We start from the raw sequence: 9,687 nt of genomic DNA on the forward strand, positions 1-9,687 counted from the left end.
TGTCTTTCATGGTTTTTTCCACTTAGGCGAGAATATATTTAGGGATATTGAACATAAGCCCTTGTGAACAAATAAAGTTTCTGGATTTGTAGATCATCCTGAGAAATCACAATATCACCGTATCACACAAATCTACAAATTATTTTTAAGGCCTAATTTCCCAAGGTAATTAACCTCGGTGTGGAAAGTCTTACGAGCAATTCAAACATTATATTATCTTCCAGCACATATTCCCATGCATGTTGGGAATATTCCTGTTTTCTCATCTTTTTATTCACCCCTTGGGATAACCTGCTGAATACGCTACAGAGATCCCATTTTTTAGAGTCCAGATAAAGGCCCTTTGCAGACCTCCCATTCTCAGAGCTGAACTGAAGTCCTATCAACTCCTACAAACTGTCGATCACCCTTCTCTCCAAACACCTAAAAATCAGTCACTTGTGCTACGTAATCTTCATTAATTATACAGTATTATTCTCTCACTCTTTCATAGAGTAAAAGTTTTGCCTCTAATGTTAAATTGCTACATATTTTCCATATTTTTCTATATTTTACCAGGTTCTATGAAAGTGCTAGCACACATAAAATAATAAAGCACCTGGATCAGAAAAACAACAATAACAAACGTGTATATATGTTATTGTATTTATTAATTATATAATTAATATCTCAATTAATTATACAATATATTAATTAATTATAATTAATAGAGTAATATATCAATTAATTATACTTGGTTATTGATTAATTGTATATAATTAATATAGATACATAAATCATTCAAGCATACCTTTGAGATATTGTGGGTTCAGTTCCAGACCACCACAATAAAGTGAATATCATAATAAAACGAGTTGTAATATTTTTGCTGGTAGAGGGTCTTGCCTTCCATTTGTTAAAAAATGCAACATCTGTGAAGCACAATAAAGTAAAGTGCAATAAAATGAGGTATGCCTGTATATATTTGACTAAATTAATATACTACCAGTCCATGAAGTGCTTTGGACGTTGTAGAATTACACAAATGTAATACATTGTTTCCAATATTCATATTAACTGGAGTTAAATACTAGACAAACTACTACCACTAACACTCATTCTAATTACCAGCTGGCAGCAAAGTAGGTTGGACCACCAAGTGGGCAGTCTGGCACATCCTTGGAATTTTTCAGACATGGGACATGAATTACTGGGATGTTGGAGAAGTCACACTGACCTGAGCATTGGAGACCCCTCCAGGAGACCTGGCCTCTGGGCTTCACTGAGCCTACTCGTGGGGAAAGTAGGTCCATTACAAGAGGGAAAGCCTGCCCTTTGGCGAGATTTGCCTGTGCATGTCTTCTTTAGCCACGAATGTTCATTATTTCTATTTGTACCTGAGCTTATATTTAGGGATAATCTATTGAGGGAGGAAATATGGCTCAGGTGAGTGGGAGTGACAGGGCTGTATTTAATGGCCACAGCAAATAACCTTCTAACGGCCAAAAGAGTGTCATATCTCACAGTTATGATGTCTTCAAAAGGTGATATTTCTGGCTGTGTCATCATAGCTGTGAAAAGCATTTTTTCAGCATCTAAGAAAAATGAGAAGACTGTGGGATGATGGAGGTACCCTCCAGACAGGTTGGTATTAATCACACCACCCAGGCTCAACTTTTATCTACTTTTAATGATAGACATTTGGGATTGGGGAAGGGTGGGTGGGAAAGATACAGACTTCCCAGCTTTCAAGGTAGGTGGTTCAGGGCTATGTAACTGTGATGGCCTCATACCTTGGGAAAATAAGCTACCAAAGTTGGTTTTCTGTGATTGGTCTCAATCCCCTTCCACAAAGCCCTATTTCTCAATCTCCTTTGACCCATTGTTCTGCCTCTGGGCAGCACCAGCAAAGCCTCAAGCTCTAGATCTATCGTCTTATCCCACCTGGCAAGCCTATCAAAGCTTCTTATGTTTCTGATCCACATGTAAATGTGAACTGAGTTCTTTCTGCTGTACTTGGGATGATGCTGGATGTTATTCCTAAAAACCTATAAGAGGAAAGAAATACTATATATTTCTTTGTACTTCATGATTTTTAGCCCAGATTGAGTACAGCTAAACCCTCCTGGTTTCTAAAATTATATTTCTAGTTGGAGCCCTAAGTTTCTTGCTTTTCACTCATACTCTGAACTTAATTAACTATCATCTCACTATGATAACAATAACTATTATTATATATCAGTATAGAAAAAGAAGATTTTGTTATCTCTATGTGCCATAAATAAGGAAACTGAGGCTCAGGCTAATGTTTTCTATCCAAAGCCAGATACAGTACACAAGAAAGTGTTCTTTTGGTGCGCCATATTTTTTTTCTCATGAAAATATGAAACATCATCACAAGGAAATAAGGAAAAAATGTGGATGACCTCTTGCAGTTAATTTCCAAACTATAATACCAATTCAGTGATTACTCACAGAGAAAAGGTCACAACCATGGGAAAGGGTAGGTTTTAGGAATGTCTAGCGATTAGAACACATTCAACACATGTTTGTTATTATATTGTATGTATTATTACCTATATTATGTATTTATTAGTATTATATCAATTATCTGAGGGTTTTTTTTTCTTTCAAGAATTTATTCAAATAAATTGGGGGTTAAGGGAAAGGCATAGAGATATGCAAGAACACTAGGAAAAAGTTCCTAGATAATTCTAGTTACATCTCCCCTGCCTGCCCACCACCCACCCTTGTCTCCCACAAACATACAATCACCAACATCAATTCAAGGAACCCAGGGATTGTGGATCAATACTCTATTCTTGAAGGGGAATTCAATTAACAAGCATGAGTTGAGTCTTCATTATTATTTTGTTTGTATGTTGATGATAACAATAACAGAAGTGACTTGTCACTTTCCATTATAAACACACTTCCTGAATCTGGTCCTACAATTTCTCTGGTTAGCAGCTACAGCAGTGGCATGACTGTTTGCAGAGTAACTGTGGACTCCACATAATAAAGGAGGAATGTTGACCCAAAAGAACATAGCCACCACATATGTCATCCACAAAATATGTGATGCAGAGGGTGCACTGACAGTTTGCTGCTTATTTGGAAAATGTGGCAGAATTTCTTGTGGTTTTTTTGCCGAGGAGGGTTGTTGTTATTCCAAGCGGATGGCAGCAAAGTTTTGGGGGCAAGCCCCCTCATTATGCCTACATTTCTATAAACAAAAGCTCAATAGGAATTAAGTTCTCTGTTCCACGGCTTCAAAAAAGGGTATCATTTACCAAGTTACACATACAACTGAAGTGTTTGTCCTTAAAGCGATTTGCAACTTGCAAAAGTCATTGTTCAGCACTTGGATTTTCCAAAACCTAAACGAGTAGGAATAACTCGAGTGGAGATCCTGGTGGAAAATATTACAGACTCTATTTTATGCATGCATAAGCCTTAAATCAAAGTCAGAACAGGTAACTTGGTTCTGTTTATTTACCAGGGTTTCCATGAGCACATGAGAACAATATCCCATTTATCGTGTACTTTTCTTATTTCAAGTTGTATTTAAATGTTTTTATTCATCTCAGACCAGACTTTTCCATTAGAGTTTCTAATGAGCCTTTAGATACTGAACACAGTGAAATTTTAGCTATTGGTGAAAAAAAACAAACAAAACAAAACAAAACAAAAAACAGGGAATGAATAATTTCAGAGAGACGAATTACCTAAATAAGTAGGTATTTAAGGATCAACATTTATTTTTAACAATTTCTAATGAAAATATTCTTCTCTACTCGCTGTGAACCTGGCCTGAAATGTCACAACTTATTAGGGTATGTAGATATAGTGTTCCTAGATGAAAGTTCTCAACGGCTACAGTCTTAAGTTCTTGTGTTTGATTTATATAGCTCCTCTCTCAGGCCATGATCTGTCACTGTCGCTGGGCAGCATATCCTATGTCAGTCCCATCTCTAATTCTGTTCTTACCATTGCCATGAAATCCATGCCCAATTCTCTCTATGGGGATTGAGGAGGTGCGAGGCTTTCAAGAGGCTTTTCTGAGTCAAATGTTAACTCTTTCATACAGATATTTGTGAAATCTGTTTCACCACTGAGAACCATTGTTTGCTTCTTTCTGTTTCTGTGTTCTGGGAGTGAGTAAGATTCCAGATAATGAAATTCCAGCCAGGTGACATGTTGCTGAACCTCTGTAGACTGGCTTTATTTTGCTAATATCTACTGGCTTTGAAGAATTTTCACATTGACCATCAATATAGAAATCGCCTAATAAGAGCTACCATCTATGACAAATCTACCAATGTTAGACCTTTAATCTGAGTGGTTTCAATAGATATACAATACTACTTCTATGGATATTACTACTTTGACCAACTTTAAGAGCAGTAACCGAAGTCTTAGAAGTGAATGGATTTATTCAGGAACACAGGCTCGTTAGTGGCAGACATGAAATTTAAACCCAAATGTGGTTCACCTCTATGGCCTGTGTTGTTTCCATTATATCATGTCACAAATAGTCAACAATTGAAAGATTATCCTGGGATTGTATTTTCCAGTTTCTGGGCTAAATTTCTTTTGAATATTATACTTTCAGAATATATAGTGAATAACTGTTCTATACGTATTTTTGAAACTGCCAGATAAAGTTGTTATTACCCCAAAACTACTGAAAATAGCCAAAATGAAGGACTTCTTAACATCAAGAAATAGAACAAAGTGGCACAGGTTACTGAGGGAAATTCTGGATTCCCCTCATGGATTTTTCTCCTTCTCTCTTTCTTTATTGTTTTATTTATCGTTTACTTAATTGTGAAATGTAATATAGTCATACGGTTCAAAAAAACAAAAATCATTTTAAGAAAAGGTGGAGTCAAAAGTTTCCATCACTTCCTTTGGTCCTATACCCACCCATCCACTTAGGCAACTGACTGACAAGCTTGTATATCTTCCAGCATTTATTCAGGTCTGTATAAGTATTTCTTTATTGGAAGTTAGCAGAATATTTATTTTTTGCTTTTTATTCAGCTCACAATACACCTTGGAGATCTTTTCATGTCACTACGTAGGGTGGTCTTCATTCTTCTCTTGGTTTCAGTGTATTCCATTGTTGATTATACCACAGTACATTTGAGCAATCTCCCATTAATGGACCTTTGGTTATTGCCATTTGTTTACTTACAAATAGTGCTAAAACAAATAACGTCAAATGAATGTCATTTTGCACTTGTGTAAGCTATGTTGTTTATTCTCATAAATAAAAATCTGGATCAAAAAGGATATATACTTATAATTTTGGATATTGTTTAATAACTCTACAAAAGTCTTGTGCTAATTTGCCCTCTCACCATGAATGAGAGTGCCTTGCAATAAAATATATAATTAAACATTTGGATTTGTGCCAATGTGATAGGTGAAAAATAACATCTCGGTGAAATTTAAATTTGCATCTCTTATTATGAGGGATGTAGAGAGAATTTTTCATAAACGCAAACATTGTTTACATTTCTTTATCTGTGAACTATCTCTTCACTCACTTTTCCCCTTTTCCTGTTAGGTTCTTAGTCTGTGATATGAGTTGCCCAGTACTTTTTTCTAGTCTGTTGTTTGCCTTTTGACTTTTCTTATAGCAAGGTTTTGCTTTGCTTTGTTTTAGTTGTGCAGAAATTTTTTTTAACATAGTCATATTGATCAATTCTCTCATTATGGTTTCTGGATTTTAAGTCATGGTTGTACTTTAAACCGGGCTCTGGATTTGATGGTGTAGTCTAAGTTTGTGGCGTGGTGACAACCACACTAGAATATGACTCAGCAGGTTCTGGTGCTAAGCCTAGCTTGATAATCATTGTTGGGCAAACATTGTAAACTTAGGTGACCCCTTTGGACATCAAGGTACAGAATCAATTATTACCCATCCTTTTGTTTTCTGAGTAGGTAAGTATTTGGCTTGTTTGCGAAGCAGAAATAACTTTACAATTCAGTAGCCAAATTGATCATTCTTAATTAATTAAGAACAAATAAACCAAGTCAGTTTAACTATATCTTTGACAACTTGGGCTGCATAACAAAATGCCGTAGACTGCAGTAGTTTAAACAACAGAAATGTATTATCTCACAGTTCTGAAAGCTGGGAAGTCCAAGATCAAGGTGCTAGCTGGTGAGAACTCTCTTGGTTTACAGATAGCTAACTTCTTGCTATTTCCTCACATGTGCAGAAAGAGATCTCTTTCCTCCTCCTCTTCTTCTAAGGTAACTGATCTTGTCAGGTTAGGGCCCATCCCTTATGACCTCATTAAACCTTAATTACCTCCTAAAATTCCTGTCTCCAAATACAATCGCAATGGGGATTAGAGCTGCAACATATGAATATTGGGCATAGACGATTCAGTTCATAGCAAACTGGATAAACAGATTAATCAACTTTGCATTGCAGAAGCAAAATTCTTTCAGATATAGATTCAACACTAAGTCTGCAATCATTCAAAAGCCTTACAATGACAATGTCAGAGCAATAAAGAATAGGCACCAAGGTTGGTGGGAATCATGAGGTTATATTAATCAACATTTGATTTGTTTTGATGTGGTTTCCTTTTTTAAGATGGAATACAAATGAGGACGAAGGAGGGTGGACAAAGTGTTCCCAAGAAGAGCATCTTTAAGAGAGTCTGATTGAAGCCTGGGCATGAGCAGCTTAATCAGACCTGATGTCACGCACCTGCTCATCTCTGTGCCAGGCAAAGATGCTAAAGAAGGCTGGCCCATTGCCATTTTGAACTTTCTTTCAGCCCTGGAATCGGCTCACATCCCAGCAGTCCCTAATTCTGGAGGCTCAGCTTTCAAACTACATGACAAGCAGAAGAGCCAAATCTACAGGTACAGTAAAAATGTTATGAGGCCTTCCATTGGCAAAATGTAAATATAAAAATGTAACAACACACCCTTCATCCATTAATTTTATAATTCTTTTGAGACAAGCTGTAAAGTTTTTTTTTGCCTGGTTTTATTTCTCTTTCTTTATATACACACATAATGTTTCCCATTGTATTCTTTATGTTTACAGATAGTCTCTTTGCTCCATTACTTTCCTAAATCAGATAGAAATCACTTGCAATGTTTCCAGAGCTAAACAGGAGGAAAAATGGGGAAAAGTGGCAAATTAGACACCAGGGATGGCCCTTAAATGGGCTGTTTTTACTTGTTAAACAGCTCGCTCTCCTTCTGAGGCTTGGCTGATTTGATTGATCTTAATTGATCTTTTTAGGTCTCTGCAATAGCCAGTCTGCTGACAAATGCACCATCTAAATATACAGCACTTTAAATTTCAGAGGACTGCAATATTCACAATTAATTTGATTCTGATGGTAACTTCAGTAATTCAGTAGGCAGGAACTTTTATCCTCATTTTATTGATAAGAAAACTGTGAATGGGGAAGGTCTAGATATCTGGTATGCAAGCTAGAACTTTAGTTCATGTCTTTGGCATCCTGGATTAACTGATCATTTTGGATTGGGCTGCCTGTAGTCAACCTGAATTGCACTGCAGTAACACGATTGACCAAATTACTGCCAGTTAGAACGCATAGCCTCAGGCATTTGCCGCAGAAGGTGGAAAGGAGGTTTGGATCTGTGTAGACAGCTTCACTAGTTTTGTTTTATCAAATATACTTTTTACCAGAATTATCTGATCAAGGTGGTTCAGACGACTTGTGTCTATACAGAGCAAGAAGATAGTGAGGCATTAAATGAATCAGTTAACTATAGATCTCTGGCCAAGGGTCATACTTACACTGCATCACTAAAACTTGGCTAAGTCTCAGCTTCACTCTATGGATGAAGGGATGTTCTCCCAGGAAAAAAGAAATGTTCTATGAACAGTCTTTTAATTAAATAACCATGATTGCATTATGGGTGCTGCTGGAGAAGGTGGAATGAGGGTGTCATGCCAAAGCAGGGACATCTCAAAGGGTGAAAAATGGGACCAAAGGGTGAAAGTGAAATGATAAACATGAGTTTGTCAGAGAGCACACAAATAAAGGTGACAATAATATAAGGAAACCATGGAGAAGGCGGTGAAGCCTACATACGCTAGAACCATACCTGTGACAGTCACTCTGTTCCTCCTTTCAACCGCAAAGGTCATCGAATCATAGAAAGTCAACCTTTAAAATCCCTATAGAGTATGATGAATTCCTTTCTAATGGCATTTGTCATATTATATTTTTTGGAAAATTTGAAAAGTGCAAAGAAGAAAGGAGCATGTGTTCTTATTCTACCACCCATAATTAACCACTAAACTGGTATCTTTAGGGTCCTTTCCTACAGAAACTGGTAGCCCTATGCTGATACTGCCTCCACCTCTCTCACTGAAGAGACTCACCTGTGACCGAGCTCTAAAATCCAGATGTCTTCTTTCCTTCTATCTCTCATCTAACCATGCCAGCTTTGTATCCTGCTCCTCCTCAGCTATGCTTGACTTCCAGATTTCCTAGGATACGGACAGCAATCTGATAACTAGTTTGTGCCAATGTATTGATTGTTGGATACTTCTGTGTGAATCGCCCCACCCTTTAGTGTTCTCCTGCCGATCTCTCTATTTCGACTATTAGATGCCTTCTGGAGGATCTGAGGCTTGACGCAAATGGAAATATAGGTCACTGTGAAGACCAGGAGGGAGCTTTTTGAGAGAGACCTTCATGTCACACAGAGTAGGCAACCAGTTGTAGCAATTAACACTGAGTTAGCTCATTGGTTGGACAATGACAAGCAGAAATAAAAGAACCCTGAGATTCAACACAAACTAGCTACTGAGAGGGCCTGGATAAAGCTGGGCCCTAAGATCCTCAGGAGCCAGGAGAAGGCAGGCGACATTATGTGAGTTATTGAAGTAGCACCATAGCCTTGGCATTCTCTGAGCTTCATTTTTGCAAGGAGGAAATGGTGACAGCTAAATTGGGTCAGATCTGATGCAGTGGCTTGAACAAAATAACAAAGGCAAAAGCTTGCTGTGCAAAGAATTATAGGACACGCAAAACCTTGTGAGACCTTGTACTGTATCCCTCACCAAGCTGAGGCTTAGATATGCCCAGGGAGATGTCTGTTTTCACCACAATTCTAGGTTTAAAGATGATGGTCTTGGATGTTCAGCCTCAGAACTGTGGCGAAAACTCCTGACATTATCACCAGTGTCTTCACATGATCCTGGCTGGTGGGTTGGTCACAGAATAAAGAGATAACTCTACACCTGCTCCAAATGGCTTTGGGCTGAGATTCAGACATTATAACAGGTTTGGAAAGGAGCAGTGTGCTAACATATTTTGACTATCCTTCATTATTTAAACTCTATAATCGTGATGAAAGTGGATGTTATTTACAGAAAAAAAAAGTTGAATCTCAAAAATGTTAAATAAGAAGCCCACGATTACACAATTAGTAGAGGGTCTGAAACAAAATTGGCATTTGGATCTGCGAAGTCCTACAGAACTTCTTTTTATTATGACAGGTTTCCCTGAGATGTGAATAAATATGGGAAAATTCACAGATGAATTATTTTAGTTCAATCTTTATAAAAATCATATAATACAAATTATATTCACCCAGAGATTAAAGATGACACACGGATAGAATAGCAATTCATCATTACCTTCAATTCTTCAATTCACTCAGAGTAACTTTACTCATCTTTGTTTTTTA

The sequence above is a fragment of the Rousettus aegyptiacus genome, unplaced genomic scaffold (assembly GCF_014176215.1).
Source record: "Rousettus aegyptiacus isolate mRouAeg1 unplaced genomic scaffold, mRouAeg1.p scaffold_m13_p_12, whole genome shotgun sequence".
Classification (NCBI taxonomy): Eukaryota; Metazoa; Chordata; class Mammalia; order Chiroptera; family Pteropodidae; genus Rousettus; species Rousettus aegyptiacus.